A 20,270-nucleotide genomic window follows, 5' to 3' on the forward strand; every position below is an offset into this window, starting at 1 on the left:
CTTTGAAACAGTTCAAGCTCAGGGGAAACATTCCCATTCATTTCTTACACGACAAACAGTTTCAATAGACTAAATAAGATAAAGAATTTGCAGTCCATGCGTCCCTCAGACCAACAGGCAGGGCTGAATTAAAGGAGTGTGTTAATTAAAGGACTGCCCAGGTGGAGTCCCCATCCCTGGAGGTGTTCAAGGAACAACTGGATGTGGCAGTCAGTGCTCTGGTTTAGTTGACAAGGTGGGGACCAATCACAGGTTGGACTCAATGATCTTGTAGGTCCTTTTCCTCCATGGATTCTGTGATTCCATGCGCCCCACAAGTACTCACAGGACTCCTTTGGGGACCTGCCACTAAGAACACACACTCACATCAGAAATGTAAGATCTCTGTGCTGAAATCACCGTGTCAGAGTTTCTAAGCAAAGCTCATCTGTAGTAAATTAAAAAAAAAAAAAAGTCTAAGATTGGTTTGGTTTCTAGGATTGTGCAGTAGAAGTTCACAGAGAGGTCTGAAAACCAGAAAATCTTCTGGCCATGTGCTTATGTCTGCTTCCCAAATATAACTCTGTAGCACCTTTTTATTAGCCTTTGGTTTTTCCTTCATAGGTATTTGGTTCTTTATTTGCTGTTAGTTAAGTTTCACACCAGTAAAAGCTGATTTGCCTCCCCACTGAGGGTCATCTGACAGCCCCAAATATACTTTTTGACCTGAAATCTGTGTCCAGAATGAACATTGTGCTTTTATGTTCAAATAGGCAAAATAATCCTTACCTCTAATACTGTGCAAATTTCTTTCTGAAGCCAATGGAAGGGTTGGAGCAAAAAAAAAAAAGTCTCACTTGAGGTTTCTTAATCCCATAAGTTCAAAAACAGTTCACCTTATGCATAACTTATTTCAGCAATGACTGGGAATAGGAATGCAAAACTAATTTACTGAGAGGCACACAAGCCAAAGCATGCCTGTGATCACAGCTTTTCCCCAGTTTGTCAGCCATCAGCTCCATAGCCACACGTAGTTCTGCTTGGACCAAGCAGTGGAAATCTGGCATTCCACAGCTACTTCCTTCCCCCACTTCTCCATTACCTTGCCTGAAGCCTCCTCAATTACCTTGTTTACCATGCATTAAGCATTTTCCCTAAATTCGTCTTTTATCCTAATTGGCTGATGGTATCTTACTCTTTCAGATATTTGTTCAGTTTTTAAGCGTAAAAAAAATCCAGCATATATATATGTACATATATGCACACACAAATATATATATAGCATGCATATATACATATATATATATGTGCTACTATTTAGCTACCTCTCCACATCTTATTTACAAGATATAAAAAAGGCTGAAGCTTCACAAAAGACAAGCAGATCAGACTAAATGCAAAGTACTTTTCTAGCATTTAAGAAAAAAAAATTATATTCCACACAGATGTTTGCAGAACATCTTGCCATAAGCGTAAAGTCTCAAGGAAACCCAAGAGCTAAAATCAAGATGACGATTTCACCTCATTTCTAATTTTTAGTTCACACTGCCTGAAAGCATCACGCACCTCAAATCAGGGCTAAAATCTTGCTGCAGCAGAATTTTGACCAACAAGTTCAGTGACTTTCTGTAGCCCCAGCAAGTCACCAGCATGTTGTTTAGTACACTTTAAAGTCAGGATGCTTTCATTTGTAATTAGCAATAACCAGGCATCATTTGCAGTTTGGCATTTACCCTTTAGTTTTCATTCCCAGTGCACTATGGCCCAGTTGTGCTCCTTGTTTTTCCCTATTATGATACCAGGTAAGGCCCTGGACAAGCAGTCAGCTTGTTCCACCCATGCTCTAAGCCATTAATAAGAATAATTAGTCAGTGCTAGTAAGGCTTGATTGGAAAATACCAAACAAAGGAGCACAAATAAGCCAGTCCAGCTACCCAGAAAGAGCTCACAAACCATTCATTCAGAAGAGCATGAACATGGATGCATTTGGAAGGTCTTCCCTACCAGAAGAATCCTGGTATGGAGCCAAGTAACATTTTCCTGATGAAGGTAACTGCAAAGACAGAATTGGCTACTGGAAATAAGCTCCTTAGTATTTACCAAAAAGCCTCCTCCCTTAGACTGATGAAGAAGAAATATCCTACAAGATATGCAGCCTCCCATCAGTAAATGGGCAAAAATATTTCATGGCAAGTTCAAGTCAAAAATATCAAGTGGAAGTCTTCTGCAGGCAAAACTTTTATCCTTTATCAGAAAAGAACAGTCTGTGGATTTAAAATCAACCTATGACTTTCTTTGAAAAGTGTTTTCACAGAGCATCCAATTTTTTTTTGTGGGACTAACTCTTGTGGAGGTTATTCTTTTGCTATTCCAGAACAATGCTCTGAGATAATAAGCACTGCTTGAAACAAATAAACCAGAGGTCCCACAACCATGAAGATGACAGTGTTGAGAACAAGCTTGAGAGAGAGTTTAAGACCGAAGAATTTTCTTCCATGAGACTGGCCAAAAGATGGTCTGACATCTGTGTCAAAGAGGCCAAAAATCCTGATGCCACAAGTGATATCAACGCACAACACATCCCCCTCACCTGTGAGAGGACAGCATAGCACCAACACAGGAGTTTGTACAAGCACTGAAGTGCAGGCAGTTGTTTCTGGCAACAATGGCTGCACGAAATCGTGCCTCTGGATAACCCAAAATTCCCCAAGTCGCAGTTTCCCAGACAAATTACCAGTTGAGTTCCATCCAGGAACCCTCAGCTGCCGAGAACAGGAACTGCTGCTTGCACTGCAATTTCTCCTGATGCAATACAGCTAACAATTCGGTGGGAAAAAAATGAGGGAAAGACACATTGTTCTGAAGCAGGGAATGCTACAACTGGTATTTTGCCTAATTACAGAACATTCCCAACCTCTCCCTGAGCTACAATCTCTCCTTGAACTGCAATCTTTACGGCACAGAAAAAACAAATTGTCTCTTCTCTTTGTATTGGTGAGAATTAGGTAGAAGGAATTAACTTGTTTTCTTTTGGGGATGGAGGAGTGATAGGAGGAGGTAAAGCATTCATCCACACTTCTTGTCAGCTCTTGCAAATATATACACTTTGTTAATGGCAACTATTGAGTTATTACCTGAAATAATTCTTCCATCTTGAAAACTGTATTTTTGACTTCAGTATTTTAATTCTAAGACTGATCTCTAACTTCAGCAAGCATGTTAAGTGTTCAGGACATCTTCCTGCACAGTGTTTTAATCTAAATCACACGTGACAATATGAAGAAACCAGACACCACTTAATAATGATTTAACTGCAGCACAAAACATTCATCCAACTTGGGATACAAATGATGACATAGCTACAAACCTCCAGGATCACAAACTGTGACTGAGATGCTCATGGCCTTCATAAAGATGAGTTCCAACCAGCTGTCATGAACAGAGATAGATGGCTGGAGTGATAGTGCTCCTTTAAGTGTCTGTAACACTTTGTATCCTAAGTTTGGAGCCACAAGGTTTGACCCAACTGTGCTGCAAAACATTTTCAAATCCCCACAAAATGTTGGAAAGGAAAAGCCAGCAGATGAGCCAAGAAAACAGATGCTTACTAAAGATCCTTTGTATTTGGTCACAGCTGAGAACATAACCTTGCATTTTTAACAGTAGGTTTTGCGCTCTTGTACTTGAATTAATTTAACAGGACTAACAACTCTGAAATTAATACTCTCCTTTCCCTAAGATCAGATATAAAAAGCATTTGAACTCCACATGGACTTGTGGTACAAAAACCCAAGGGTGTTTTGGAAATGTTGACAGCACTCAAGTCAGAGTTTCAAGGATCCTTGTTTCTACTAGATTTCAGTCAGAGTGTTTCTAAAGCAGAAATTTAAAAATTTGAAACTTAAGAGCATTATATTTAGGATATGTACCAGCAAATCAAAACAATACCTGATGCAGCACTTCTTTCAGCTCTTGAGACAGGATTTACTATGATACAAGTGTGAATTCAATTCAAGCAGGCTTACTCACTAAATCCCAACCCTGAATCTGTTTCAGGATTAGGACTGAAGTACCACCTTCATTTTACATGAAGCACTCGTTTTCCTCATTCTGTAGTTTAGCTACTAACAAACAAAATTGTCAGTTTGAAACATCACGATCCTAGAGAGGCAGGATTGATCCTAGAAAGCCTCACTGGCCACCACTGTTCTAGGAAGGGCTGGATCATAGAATTACACAATGGTGTGGGTTGGAAGAGACCTTAAAGCCCATACACTTCCAACCCCCTGCCATGGGCAGGGACACCTTCCACTACCCCAGGTGCTCCAAGCCCCATCCAGCCTGGCCTTGGACACTGCCAGGGATGGGGCAGCCACAGCTTCTCTGGGCAACCAGGGCCTCACAGGGAAGAATTTCTTCCTCATATCCAATCTAAACCTGCTCTCTGTCAGTGTGAAGCCATTGCCCCTTGTCCTGTCACTCCAGGCCCTTGCCAAGAGTCTCTCTCCATCTTTCCTGTGGGCTCCCTTCAGGCACTGCAAGGCCACAGTGAGGTCACCCCAAAGGCTTCTCTTCTCCAGGCTGAACAATCCCAGTTCCCTCAGCCTTTCCTCCCAGCAGAGCTGCTCCATCCCTCTGCTCCCCTTGGTGTCCCTGCTCTGGACTGGCTCCAGCAGGATAGCTGGTGGCAGCACAGCAGAGGTTCAGACAGCAGCTGGGTTTGAGTTATTCTGTGGCAGAGGAATATCCTTTTCCAGATACATTAGCCAATGAGCCTGCACTGCATATAAATGCAGTGACAAACAGCTCAAAAAAAGACATGTGCATTAAACAAACATCTCCTGATTCATCATCTCAGTCAACAGGCAGACATTTACTGCACTGTAATGTTTTCCAAAGCTGTGTAAGTATTTGTTCCTCATTAGTAGCATATATATAGTGCATTTGAGAAAACAGCTTTATTACATACCACTTTATTAATAAACAGCAGCATTAGGTGGAAGTCACATCTATACATCTCTAATATGGTCTAAGTAGTGTGTGGGAGTGAAAGAAAAAGAGCAGAGAAATAAGCAAGCTAGTTCATTGCAGAGGAAATATTTATACAAAAGCACCTTACTTCAAAGTCACCTTAGACCTCAAAATGCCCTGGCTTCAAAGGAGACAAAACAGGTCATTTTCCAAACTGGTTCCAAGGAAGACACAGCTCCACCCATTCAACTTTTCCCCTCTCCCCTCACAGCTTGTCCACAAACACTCACACCCAGCTGAGGGACTGAAGACATTAGTGTGTAATTGCCAATATTTACACTAATGAGGCAATGAGCTCATCTGCTGCCTTTTGGCAAGACCTGCTTTAACTCTTGGTTTTGAAGGACTGAATCTGTTCTTTATACTTCAGTCCACGTGCAGCATTTGCTTTGTCATTTGACTACAGCCACCCTGAGTCTCAGCTGTCAGAGAGGTGTTCCCTGCACCTCAAATGTGAGCTGAGGGCAAATTTCAGAAAAATAAAAAACCACAAACATACAAAAAACTTATTACACTTCCCACATTTCAAGATATGGACCAAAACACACCACCTTCTTCCTCTATACTGTGGTGAACCTTTCATACAAATGAGCCCATTCCTCCCCTTCCGAGTTTGCACTGAAGGATGCAGGAAATAAAATACATCCTGTAACTGAAATCTATTTAAATTTGAATTACGAGAAGTTTTAAAAGTCAGTTAAGCACGCGGTTTAAAGCCATGGTATGACATGACTATCAAAATCTCACTGTAACGAAATGCAATTTCTGAAACAGAAACAAGGTGAGGCTCTTTCAACTTAATCAACATAACTGTTCCAAAAAATTATAGTCTCAAAGTTTTACTCAGTGAGCAGATACATTATTCATTAAACATTACCTAAGAAATTTCAAGTTTCTGGCAACCTAGAAAAGTCTGCAAGACAGAACAGAACATATTACTAGGAGGAGTCTTTGAATAGTTAAGCAAGACAAATGAGAGGAGGGAACCCACCACTTTCTAAAATTTACACTTGGCTGTGCTTACTTCCATATTTCCCCAGGCGCAAAAGAACTTCTTCGCTTCTCCTATTCTCTATTTATAGGACTCAGCTGGATCACTTAAGTATTTCCCCTCTCTTGATAATTGTGAGCTTGGCTAATTTTATTAGAACAAAATCTGAAGTAATCATAACAGAGCAATAGCTTATAGGCTGAAATACTAGAAGTGCATTACGTAATTCATGGAACCATAGAATGGGTTGGGTTGGAAGGAACCTTGAAGTTCACCTCATTCCAACCCCCTGCCAGGGGCAGGGACACCTTCCACTATCCCCAGTTGCTCAAAGTCCCATCCAGCCTGGCCTTGGACACTGCCAGGGATGGGGCAGCCACAGCTTCTCTGGGCAACCTGTGCCAGGGCTTCACCACCCTCACAGGGAACCATTTCTTCCATATATCTAACCTAATTTCCCCCTCTTTCAGTTTGAAATTCCCAGAGTTTTCAGTTTGAATTCCCATAGTTCCGTGGCAGTGCCAAGGTAAGCCTACAACACTTTGGCCAACTGGCCACACTGCACAGAATAGATGTGGAGCCAAATTCCACTTCAGGAGGTGGGCATACTTAGGTTCTCTATTCAGCTGGTAATTTTAGAGAAACTGTTACGAACTTCATACTTTTTAAACCACTTTTCTCTATAAGTTTGGCTAAAACTCACCTAAACTCCGAAACTCCCTGGGAAGAGCGAGAAGTGCAGAGATGAACATCATAATAAATACACTTCCCCTTGGAAGTCTTATAAAGATCATGTATTGCATTCATAGAAAGATCCAGCAAAGAGCTCTTCAGGGAAAACATTATTCTCTGCCAAAAAACTGACAGCAATTAACAGAAGTCACAGCCAGCAATGCCAATGAAAATGGATGTTAGGTCAAATTCAATACAGCAAGCGGGGAAAAAGTTTTCATTTTCCTGCTCTGGCCTTCTTTCTCCGTTGCAACAATTTTTAAACCGGAACAACTTTCCACGTATGGGTTTCCCTCTGTATTGTCAGGCAGCATCTGTATTTTGCACTTTCTGAGATACAGCCTTTCGCTGCTGGCCACGCAGTCACAGGCTTTCATCTCAACTCCTAGTGGCTACATTTTCCTCCTCACTGCACCCTCAGCAACCCCATGGTGTCCATTTGCCCTGCAAAATGATGCCAGGACAGATTTCTGCTGTCAGCAGACTTGCCAAATGCAGGCAGGACAAAGCAGCCCTCCCCTTTCTTCACCTGATCTACTTATTTTCACTCAGGAAGTCCTTCCACACTGATCTCTGCCCTTCTTGTTTATTTCTCACTCATTTTCCTCAGTGAAGTCTTCATGGCTCACTCGCCAGAGTCACCTCAGACATGCACATGGAAGTGAAACTCCACCAAATTACTGGTTACATCTCTTTATCCTCCTTCACACTGTCCCTTAACCAACTTCTGCAGAGCACCTACCAAAACACAATGGATCAGCAGGTGCGACCCAACTGCGTTTTGGGCTGGTTGAGCTTACTCTACTCATCTCCACACCTTGGGCAGGATGCATCTTCTGTTTGGGGGTTCTGCTGCCTTTCAGAGAGGCCAAGGCAAGCACAGTTCTGCTTTAAAGAGCTCCTGCAAAGCACACAGAAGATGGGCAATGTAGTTGAGACCTTCTGGAAGTACGCTCATCCCTCCAGAAGGAATTTTATCATCATTCCTCCTTCACCATTTTTCCTGAACTTATGAGATGCCTGGGATGCCAGACACTGGTACCGAAGAACACAGAATCATTAACATTTGAAAAGATCTCCAAGATCATTGAGTCCAACCTTTGACCAACCATCACCTTGTCAACTAAGTGCCACATCCAGGCTTTTCTTAAGCATCTCCAGATCTCCACCACCTCCCTGGGCAGGCCCTTCTGATGCCTGACCACCCTTTCCACAAAAATTCTTCTTGAAGCCCTCCTGACATAGAGCCCAAGTTAAACAAAACAGCATCTCAGCACTGGTGCATGAAATGCTGTGATGAGCTCTCGGGGTTATCATCACACTGCTTATGAAGGATGAAGTTCAGCCTGCATTTCTCTTTGGAAGCAGAAAAAAAAAAAAACCCAAACCAAAACCAAGAGATCTGATTAGGACATTTTTAGTTTCCCCTCATCTTTCGTACTTAAAAAAAAATCCCAGTATCTGTGGATTCTGTTTCTTTGGATTCCTCTTCTGCACAGAAAGAGAGGAGAGGCTGTGCAGCCTGGAGAGCCACTGGCAGCATGGAATAAGTAAATAGACAGGGTTAAGGATTTAGAACTGTGTGAGGGAGCTTAACAAAAAGAGCCTGGTCAGTTTTCTTTTAAATAAAAAGTGGTTGCTGGGATTTCTAACCTTTATTGATATGCAGCTATGGAAGTGTACAATACCAGGTAACATCAGGAGGCCAGAATGGCTTATTAAGCACAATTACCTAGCAAGCAATCTAAATCCTGGAAAGAACTCAAGGGGAAGTGCCCACAGAAAGTTTGTGCTAATCATAAGATAGTACGCAAATAAACACCTGAAACTGCAAAATTTAAAGCATTAATGAGTCCAGACATCCAAAACATGACACTTAAGTTAAAATCCAAATATGTGAGTCTCCTCAGACCTAGGAAAGATTATATGAAAGAAATCTGGAATTATTTTTCATAAAATTATTATTTATAAAAGTACAAAGCCAGGCTTATAGAGTGAGGTAAGCCAAGCATTCACATTTTTCTTCCTACTTAATTATGAATGACCTGAATACTAACTTGCAGGTATTTGTGAGTAAGATTTCTACAATTTGACAAATGACATGCATTTAAATTTGACTTCATTTAGCTGCTATTTTTTCTCTTCCTCACTCCAAGATATCAAATACTAAAGCATGTTTCCTTAACAATTACGATTCAAAACAAACCTTTACTTCTTTAAAGCCCAGAAATTTTCATTTTTGGACATTCTGCAACTATCCTTTGTAGGAAGCAGTCTGCAAAACTGCCAAACCTACATTGAACAAAGAGAAGAGATTGTATCAGAACGACATGCCTCCAAAAAGCTGAGTTTCTTTCCTGCCAGAGAGAGAAATTACTAATGTGCATTGCAATTAGTCCAAAAAAACCCAATACTATCTTTGCAGATGCAGACTCGGAAAACTACATTTTGATGTTTGCACTGCAGTAAATAAAGTGGGAAAACTTTTGAGCTGGGTAATAAGCACATTATTCCTCTCAAATGTTTAATGACAGTGAATCATTAAACATCCATGAGGTGAGGTCTGCCACATTTTGCTATTATGAAGATTAGAATATTGCAGAATTCCCTAGGGATTGATAAATGAATAAATACCAAACTAAGTCATTTTAACTTTAGAGTCCACAGGAATTGCATGATCCCATTTTTTTCACTGCTCTACAGCAAGTGAGAGGATACAAACCTTGCCAAAGCTTAATAAATTAATGAAAAAAAAGTAGGAAATGGTTTGCCTGCAACACCCAGGGCATGGATGCAGCAACCCATGTCTCAAGAATCAAATATTTTTGAAGCAGAAAAGCCAGGGACTACTGTCTCTTCATGTAAGTGGCATTTCCACACACCACCCCCCCTGCCATTTATTATCAATATTTCTGTCTTTTCCAGACATCCTGTCTCCACTTACATTCCATTTTCAGTTTGCCCTCAGCTGGCAAGCACAAGATGAATCCCAACTCTGAAAAACCACTGGCAGAGCTTTTTTTTCCCAACCATCAGACCACTGTATTTCCTCAGAAACATGTTCAAAGTATTCCACTTCAAATGAATTTCAAATACTTGAAGTACTGCTGCTCCAAGTGCAAAGAAACTGTTCAGATGTGGATATAAGATCCAAGTTTTATGTAAGGACAGATTTGCACGGGACAATAAAGTGAAGGAAAAGAAGCCTTAAATGAGAAAGCTAGAAGCTACACATAATAAATATCTGACCAAGTGAGGAAAAGGAAAGAAATGGATGCACATGCCATGGTATCTTCAGTTTTAGCTCTGCTACCCCACCAGTCTGAACAAGTGCAACGCAGGCAGCAAGGAAACAAGAGGCACTTTGTGCAGTGTGCAGCTCTGGAGTGAGGAAGAGAGACAAGAGATGAAAAGTATCTCTTGTAATACAAAGAATGCAGCAAAACTCAAGGATCCCAGCGATACCACTGTCAGAAGGAATCTTGTTTTCTTCCTGTAGTGACTCAATGGCCAGGCAGCAGGAGAAAGGTGTGCACCCAGCAAAGCTGAGACAGGCAGGAGAAGCAATGAGAACCTGAGAGGCAGCACTTTCCCCTTAAGATTATTCCTCACATCAACCAGAACTCGCTGGCATGTCAGAGCAAAACTCTCCCTGAGCCAGAGATCCTCTCAGAGAGCATCCAGGAACTTCTCCCACCTTTTAATACCTTTCAGTAGACACCAGTCAAAGATGAAGGGCAGAAAATCATGAGCTCAATGAATGGAGTATTTCCTGATTCATGACCTGGGGCACTCGGATGAAAAAGGAATTGCACTCTGCTTCCATGGTTCTGGAAGGGAGCATGAGCATGCAGGTTTTTTAGCCCAACCAGCAGAAGTATCTGCCCAGCTCAGGTAGGTCAAATACATCTAAATCATGACAAACACAGGCCACAAAACAGCTGGAGAATACAAATTAAGTCTCAGTGCTCACACACCAACAAAGTATGGGTATGTTGCTTATCAAACATCCCAGAAAATGCAATATCACTATGCAGAAAAACATGAAGCAGCATTCTGTGAGTGAAAGCTTCTGAAGTGGCTCTCAAAACAATGTTTTTGTCAACTGTATTTAAGACTTCGTGTGAGTTAATTCAATTTAAAGAGTCATTAGACCTACTCTGAACTTCAAAGAAAAAGTTATGTCTATTTTTGTCCATTTTTCATATTTAAAGTTTAAGTAGTGAAAGAAAAACATTTCCCAGAGTTACTCCTCTGATTTGATGTCCACTTGTGCTGCCAGAGTGAATAAATTCTGTTCCTTTTCTTCATTACTTTATTTATTGATTAACACTGAATAAAAGTGGATCAATTTTTTTAAGTACGAAGATCTATTATTACTCCATGATTTCAGCTGGGGAAAAAAAAATGTTTTAATAAAACACTACAATGAAATACCACAAGCTGACCCTGTCTCGTACCCCAAAACAGACAGCAAAATAAAGTCACGTAACCACAAAAAAATTACATTAGTTATGCTCAAGGGAAAAAACCAAACTGGTTTATTCAAAACAAGCAAAGGTAAATAAGTAACTCTCCCTGTGTGAGGATGGGCAGGCACCATCCTGATGAATTCCTAGCAGGCAAATACCTTCTGCGCTCATACAATAAAATCATTCAGAGACAGCAACTCACATGACTTGTTCTAAGTGACAAATAAAGGAGTGACACTGCAGTCACCTGGCAGCTGGCCACAAACTCGCTCCACTGAAAGGAATGTATTCAAAATAGAGTCAACAACAAATTCTTAGATATTTTAACTTGGCAAAAGAAAACCTGGCTCAACACCACTACATTCCAAGCTTCCTGGTTCCAGGTTAACATACATATGTATATGTGCTCTGGCTAAATGTCACCTGGGAAAATTAACAGACCAGTGTCTGTCTAAATTCTGTGTGCTGGTTTAGCCAGCAGGACTCTACCATGGTTGGTACCACCTCCCCCAACCATCACACCCCTTTAGCAAGAAGATGTTGGTTGAAGGCAGCAATTAATACTCTGGAAACGTCTGCCTTAGAAACAATCCACTGGTGTGCATTAAAGAGACACATAACATGCCTAGAATGTAGGGCTGAAAGTGCTTTAGTGAATAACCCAAAACACCTCTCAAATATGAGGCAACTTAAGACAAGTCTGAAGCCAGACTCGATTCAACACAGCATTTTGGATGCTGTACACATGGACAGATGCATCCACACACATACCACCCTTCAGCAAAACTCCTCTTCACCATACAGAGCACATTTTATATATGTGCGCTGATATTTCTACTAGTTCTATACAGTATATTAAGGATAATGAAAGTATCCATTCAATGCTGCTTTGCTTCAGCTTTTCCTGTAGTAAGATAAAGCTCTTGTACCTTTATCTTTGTCTGTACCTCTGATACACAGAACATGAGACAAACTGTCATTGTGGCAAATGAATGAAGCATTTTCATTTATTTATCAACAGAATACTGCTATAAATACTGCATTTGCAATAGAAGGAGTTGTAGAAGGGCAATATACACAGAAATTAGAAAGGTGCCGTGACTGGTATGGAAGTCTATCACTGAAAAGCTGATGTGTACACAAAAGGCAAATCAGCTTTAAACAAGGCCTGTAAATGGTGACAAGCCAGAGAAGAAGCTGCATTCTCAGTTTTTCTCACTTGCTTCACCAACCTCATCTATATCATAAAATACGGGACTCAAAAAAATCAAACCAATATGAAAAATAAACCAATGCATAATCTGAAAGTATGTATTTTAGTCTAAGTTCTGATATTTTTCTTGTATCAAGGATTCATCATGTTGTCAGGAAAAACACTACCTGCTACTGTTTACTTCTCCTGACAACTTTTTTTGACTTTTGGCAATGTCTGAGTGGTCAAGCTGGGGACAACTCCTTACAGCGAATCACAGATTCATTAAGGTTGGAAAAGACCTCCAATATCACGGAGCCTGACCTTTGACCAAACACAACCTTGTCACCTAAACCGGACTTGTTTCTTGAACACCTCCAAGGATGGTGACTCCTCCTTCCTGTGCAGCCCATTCCAATGCTTGACAAGCCTTTCAGCAAAGAAATTCTTTCTCAAGTGAAGATCTGCTGCCCAGGATCATCTGACAAGCAGAGGAGCCAAGGACAGAAGTCTCCTCTCATTCCACACTCCCCAGTGACAGGTTAGCTGTGGGCCTCCCTCTTATACAGCAGGAAGGTGCATATCCATGGAGATCACACCATCATAGGAGAGAGAAGCGCAGCAGGGCCAGGGCAGGTCTGCCCAGAACACAGCTGTTTAGAGAAAACATGTTGCACAGAGCAGGGGAACTGGGATCTTGCTCACATTTCTCATCTCAGGAGGAAAGGGGTAGTGATGAACTTATGAAGTTGCCCCATCCCTGGAAGTGTTCAGGGCCAGGTTAGACAGGGCTCTGAGCAACCTGGGATAGTGGAAGGTGTCCCTGCTCATGGCAGGGGGTGGAAGGAGATGATCTTTAAGGTCGCTTCCAACCCAAGCCACTCTGTGATTCTTTAAGCTTCAGAGTTTTCAGAATGCTTTACATGCAGGTACTTTCCGGAGACAGAAGGGAAACTCTTACTTGGAGGGTTTTTTGCTAGCTTCTTACCTGCAGATGAAGACAGAGATGTCTGCTTATGCACAATCTGCTACTCCAGGCATCAGTGTCCACTCTGCTGACAAGGGCAGTTCCTAGAAGGAAAAAAGAGAAATATTGTTATATATTAGTAAAACAACCTTCTTGAGGATGAAGTTCTATTGCCCCTCCTTCCTTTAATGTTTTGGAAAACCACAGTGTTCACCTGGCACCTATAGATCTACAACAGCCTGGTACACACAAGCAATATTTTATTTTTGAAAAGTTAGTTCAAAAGAAATGTGGAATACTGCTCTTAATTTGCTGCTTCTTATACCTGGTGTGACATGTTCCCGCTATAAATAACTGTGGTAAACAACATTTCAACAGCTTTCTAGAACATTAGAAAAAAAAACAAAACAAAAAACCCTAAGCACTGTATTAGGTAGTCACAAGCATCTACCACTGCTAAATTGTAAATATAGGAGATTGTGAAATAATCTTCTTTCCCAATTTTCTTTTTAAGGAAAATAATCCTCAAACTGGAGCTGTTCCAGATGTATAACCCTCCAAGTGCTCTGGAGCTGCACACCCTGACTCCCTTGCAGTAGTGAATCACGAGCAATGCATGCACAAATAGCCAAATAAACTGGGCAAAAGGTAACAAATCCCAAACTGCTGATTATGACTAATAATCAGCTTGGAAGGGATGCTTACAACAACAACGTTTAACAGCATCATTGTGACAGACTGACAGATGTTGCCTAATATTATGGCATAGCCAAGGAGAACGTGTGAGATGTGGTTATTTTTAAACCTTCATGACCAAAGATTTTCTGAATAATATTTTAAGGGAACATATCTGTTATGTGTAACTCTACATGGGAACTTTAGATAAAGTGCGGCATGGAAAAACAGCTGTAAATCAGAAAAATTTCCCACTGGTATTTCAGCATCTCCTCTGCCACTGTTGTCAGACACTGAATTTCGTCCAGACAAAATGTTTGTCTCCTAATATCTGTCTGATGGAAAGATGTAATACATACCAACTCCAGCATAAGAACATCTTAAGAGTTCAGAAAACAACAAAAACCTCTTCAAGATCTGGAAAGAGGGGAGGTCTGTAAAATACTAGACCGTGCACACAAAGCATCAAAGCCCTGTAAGAGTAATTGCTTCTCTCATCATAGCCCAAACTTCCACAACAGGACATTAAGGAGCTCCACAAGTCTCAGGCACGTATCAAATCATTTTCACCATGACTGACTGAATACGTAGCTTTCATTCACAAACCAATATTAATTAAATTCCTGGGTTACCGGAATATGTTTTTGTGATGTTTTGTGCTTTCCACTCTGCAGAACCGCTAACATTTACTAATGGTTCACGTGAGCCTTTTACTTCAGCTCAGAAATGAACAGAATAGTTTTTGGTGAGTTTATGGCTCTCAGCTGAGAAGCTGTAATTTAACAGAAGGAAGATATACTTGTTGAATCTCCATAATGTATTTGATTGCAGCTCCATTATAGAACATTGCTTTAAGGTCTCTACTCAGGTTTATTCACCACATAGTCCTAAGTAGGGTCAAACAGTCATAGAAAATGCACAACATTTATCTAGCCCACCACATCAGGTTAAATCACCAGTGCTTGAGCCCCAGTTACTAATCAATCCCCATTTACACATGTTAGATTAGGAAAATAAATCCGGTTTTAGGATACAGACGGTGAGTTAATTAATCCAGAGGCACAGATGCTTGAATTTTGCTGGGGGAGGGAGAGATAGAGAAGAGAGAGAGAATCATCTCACCCCAAACTATGAAAGCGGAGCTTTCAGAGGCTAAAAGTTGTTTTCATCTACTGCAAACCAATCAACTGCCAATATACAAGTAGTACACATTTCAGTTACTGTTGTTTGTTAATTACCCCAGGACATTTTATACAAAAGCCAAAGAATAGTGGATTCTGAACCTGAGAATGGAGGGGCCATGATGCTGCTCCAGCAACAGGGACCAACACTTCCACTCCAACAGAGCCACATTATCTGCAGCTCTACTGAAGCCCTAAAGCTCTTCTCAGACCACTCTGCAAACTGAGTGGGAAGGAGTAAGGATAAGAGCCACATTCTGTCCTTAGGGACCCCTATTAAATCAGATTCCCAACATCAGCCACTTCCTCTTTGTTTTCCTCAAGCCATATGGCTTCCTGACAAAATCTGTACAAACAATAAATCCATTAATCAAGCCACTGCTGGAGGAAAAGGCTTTTTTTTCCCCCCTTCCCTTCATCAATCCAGACATTTTAATGGAGATGTTTTATGTATTTTAGTTTATGAAAGTCCCAAAGAAAATACTAAAGTGGCCTTTGTTCTCCCACTGCAGCCCCAGTTCCAGTTCGTACTTGTAGAAGGAGATGCTCACACAAAATGCAAAGAGATACAAGAATAGAGAGAAGTCAGTCAAACCAGCAAGAAAGGAGTCCAGCCTAATTGAATCTCAGCAGGAATACAGCATAAATTGCTGCCTAGGTTTGCTGGCATACTGTCTCAAAAAACAAAATAACAAAATTACAAAGAAAATATAATTAACAGAAGTAGGTAAAATAAGAGAGACATTAAAAGTCAATTCAACAAGACTATGAGGAGATGCACACATGCAAATGCCACAAGTAGCTCTAAGGAAGAGTTTCTTTTAAGAGATGCCACAAAAAAGGACTTTCCCAGAGGCCAGCTTTCATTTTTCATCAGGTGAAAAAAGATGACCAACCTGCTACACAATCCATCTGTTTTGGCACCTCCACACTGGTAAAATCATGCTGGTGATGATGCACATCTCACATCAGGAGGAAATACACACTGCACATGAAGGGGACTCAGTGGGAAGGAGGAAACACAGAGAGCAGCAAGATTTCTACCTCTTGTAGGTGGGAAACTCCCTTTCCTGCAGGTGGAAAGACCTCACACTTCTCTGAACCTAACCAGGCTCACTCTTTCACCAAACTAAACATACACTTGAGGGACTGCTGGAAATGCCAACTACCTGTTTTGATGATCCTGTTCCCACAGAGGCTTCTTCCAAAACTTCTTTGACTAAACTTTTATTAGTCAATAGTCAGCAGTGCAGGAGGAGGATTGGGAAGAACAAGAAATTACTTTCCAACTCAGTTGGTCTCTTTCAGTCACACATTTCTAAAGCAACTCTGACCCTTCCACTCACATGGAAGGAAAACAAGATTGGTTACCATGCCAATCTTTTTACCTTAAAACATGTTTTATTTTCTTCACAGGTGGTCTATAGCTTACTGGATGATCAAAACTGTTCCTCAATTCACATGAGCCAAAGCAACCCTGTGTTTAAATGAAGTTCAGGAAACACAAAGCAGTTTAGGACACTGACAAAGACCTTACAGAGAAAGAACATTAAAAAAAGGTATGAAGTTCACTTTTCAAAACTTGGAGTAGGTTTTTTTGGAGATGGGTTGGTGTTCGGGGTTTTTTTTAAACACAGGAAAGCAGCATTCTTGATTAAAAGCAGGAAATCTTTAAAATTACATCCCTTTCTGTCTTGGTTGAATTAAGTAACAATTAGCCACAAAGGAGAAAAAAAATACGGAAAGAACAGCTTAGAAAGTTTGAGTCATTATCTCCAAGGAGACACAGCTGTAATTTTAACAAGGTCAGAACATTTCAGTCAGTTCTTGTGGGTAATGGGAGATACAAGATGTTAGCTTCTGTTCCTATCAAGGCAATGACAACTCTGAAAGACTGCAGATATCACTTGGAGCCCACACCACCATAAATTATTAGCCTCGAGGCCACAGGCTGGTAAGATACAACATCATATCCAAAGTACAGATGGATTTGTGGATGCCTTGAGGTAGCAATGAAAGGTATGATTGTTTTGGACAGAGTGGTGAGGAGGATCAGGTGCTGCCAGCTAGGGAGGCCTTTTACCACATCTGGGGCAGATGGTCCCAATTATCTTCTCATCACTGGTAATCAGAAGTCATCCTTCAGCAGCTACATAATAACCTACATAAAAATAAACCTGGGACTGGTGTTTGGCTTCTAAGTAAGAGGAGAGCTTGCCTGTCACAAGTCAGTCAGTGCAGGCAGCATCTTGGCTTGGAGTCTCATTTACAAGCCTGGGGTATGAAGGTCTGCAGGTGCGACATGGTGTCTTCACATCAGGTGTGAAAACAGAATACAGGAAATGCTGACAAGAAAATTTAGGGGCACACCAGTGGGGAGGAGAAGGCACTTCTCCCTCCTGCCAGCTCACTCTTCTGCCCTTTCTGACCCTATTGATAAACAGCATGAGCTCCCAAATTAACAGGATCTGTATCACCCTGCTTTGGCTACTGCTCTTACCTATGGGGACAAAACTGATCCAAACTGGAAGCAAGACACATTAGGAGGAAAATACAAAGAGCATCAAGCTCTTCAAGTCTTCACTGACTGCAGTCACTTGTTCGTGTCCTCACTTGACTGTCGAAGGTGGCCAGTCACAACAAGATCCAAAAAACTTATTCCCGCTCTTCCCTGAGCAACCCAACACCTCAAATAGAATTGAGAGAGGACTTGTCCAGCCCAAACTTCACTGCACTTTCAATTCCCATACCCTGCCTTAGCAGGAGCAACACCACTTACATCCCAGAAAAGAAGCTTCGTTGTTACTGCTATTTAGCTCTTCTCAGGAAGAGGAAAAAAAAAATGCTTGTCTTCAAATTCAACCCTAAACTACTCCTTATTTGCTCCCAACAATGTATCCTAGATCTTTAAGATCTACCACGGTGTTGAAAAGCAAGTGCTACAAAAAAAACCATGTTGACACATAAACCAAGAAGAGTAAAATTAAAATTATGAAGCAGCTTGATGTAAAAGAAAAAAAGTCTTGACTGAGATCTCCAGAGTTCTTCCTGTCATTTTTCTCCTTGAAAGTACGTGAAGGGCATTTGCTTTCCAGGAACAAGAGGCTTGAATTAATTTAATACATTTCTAAGCCTTTAGAGTTCCAGTTGTTGTGAAAAGAGAAGGAAGAAGGAAAAACACTTGAAGTAATTTATTTTCCTTTTGTTTAAACGACATAGCCAAGAGAGCTCCAGCACATGAGCTCAGAGGACATCAGAGCAGAATACTCACAGGTAGAGCACACTGCTTTCTCTTCCTCCAAACTAACACTTTATTTTGCAACCCCTGTGATTAAAGCCCATGGAACCACTGCTCCAGGATGAAAAGGGGGTGGCTGATGCAGCAGAGAACCATCACAGCTCACCCACAGGCTCACCTGCACGTCCTACTCTACTCCCTCATCCCCAAGGCTGCACCTGGAAAACACTGGGGGAATTGCACAGAAACCAGGAGTTCTCTTCTCCTTGTCAGCAAGAAGACTTTGTTTTTTCAACACAGGAGGCACTGAGGTGTCACACTCACTGACAGGAGGAATGCCTTCCTCTGCTTCCTTCAGCAGCCCTGGAAGCACAATGGTTCCAAACAAGCTGCTGATCAGAGGATTCCCTCCCAAAACACTGACTTGGCCACACCACTGTGGTTCCACACAGTCAGGCTCACTTCACAAGGTAATTATCCAAGAGAACAACACAGAAAGTCATGGCAAGAATTTGCTCTGTTGTTGAAAATTTCTTCTTTTTCACTCTCAGTCAACCCAAGTCTGCCCTGTAGATTTAAAGAGAGCAGCTCCCTCACGTTACATTCCTGCCTTACCTGCACCATTCCACACTTGACTGCTAATGCTTTAAACACAGCAAACTTTGCCATGCCTACCTATGACTAAGTATTTTGCACTGGTTCTCAGAAAAGCATGTATGAGAAAGCATATTTAAAGAAAAAGAGCAAGAGACTGAATAATACAGGCAAGCAGCCCTTAGCAGAAATCAGGATTGGCCTGTGTATTCACATACCCACTGACCTGTTTGGGTTGGAGGGTAGCTCCTGTTATTAATCCTAGCGGTTAGAACTACAGGAAGGCATTTTAAAGGAACGATTCAAGTTAAAACATGACATCATTAAGCATGCACATCTCCGAAAAGGTACAGTTGGGCAAGTCATCCAGGTATTTAGGCAACATAGAAGGGGTAGCACCTAATAACAGAAGTACAATGATGTGGCATTTGCTTTCTTTTCTTTCCTTGAGGATAAGTCTACTTGACTGAAAAAAAATAATGGAGTAAGATTCTGGTTTATTTCCACTTGTGTATTTAAAACCATGTAGAACTAATGAAAAATAAACCCAAATCTCCCTTCCCAGGGAAGTTGTGGCTGCTCCAATCCCTGGAAGCATCCAAAGCCAGGCTGGATGGGGCTCTGAGCAAGCTGGGATAGTGGAAGGTGGCCCTACCCATGGCAGGGGGCTGGAATGGGACAAGCTTTAAAGTCCTTTCCAACCCAAGCTACTCAAGGATTTTATGTTTCCTCTACAAGTGAGCAGGTGTCCCTGCCAGCAGAATGACCACACTGGTGGCAAAGCAGTGGTTCACCATGCAGCCTGTGACTGCAGTGCAGCCAGAACCCAACGGCCCCTCCAGTCCACCCACAGTTGATATTACAATTCTTGAGTAAACAGTGCTCCACTTTCTAGGCACTGCCAGACAATTTCCATTTCCACGTCATAGCAATTTATAGGCAATTCTTGAGAGCCTGTTCTATTTCTGAAAATAATGGAAGACTGCTGCTATCTTTGCTTCCCTGGGTTGTTTACACAGCATTCCTTTGTGTGATGATTTAGGCTGGTTTTCTATGAGCACCAAGGTAGGTTAGCTTGCAGAGCCCACATCAGGAACGTAAAATAATTAATCAGAATAAAACAGTCACTGCAGATTATTTGTAAATTCAAATTGGTTCAGTTTAGGATTAACCCAAGCCAGCAAAAATATTCAGTGTCAAGTCAGTTTCGTCTGTAAC

The 20,270-nt window shown here is 41.4% G+C and overlaps 1 protein-coding gene across 2 annotated transcripts in view; it reads right to left on the minus strand.

The window, feature by feature from the left end:
- The window catches only part of RASSF8 (Ras association domain family member 8), a 73,316-nt gene that overhangs the window by 23,180 nt on the left and 29,866 nt on the right, over nucleotides 1-20,270 (minus strand). For both annotated transcript variants that reach the window (XM_032107623.1, XM_032107624.1), the window contains one exon: nucleotides 13,386-13,468. The gene's annotated coding sequence lies outside the window, so the exon portion shown is untranslated. The remainder of the gene's footprint in view (nucleotides 1-13,385; nucleotides 13,469-20,270) is intronic.

Source organism: Corvus moneduloides, chromosome 4 (genome assembly GCF_009650955.1).
Source record: "Corvus moneduloides isolate bCorMon1 chromosome 4, bCorMon1.pri, whole genome shotgun sequence".
NCBI classification, from domain to species: domain Eukaryota; kingdom Metazoa; phylum Chordata; class Aves; order Passeriformes; family Corvidae; genus Corvus; species Corvus moneduloides.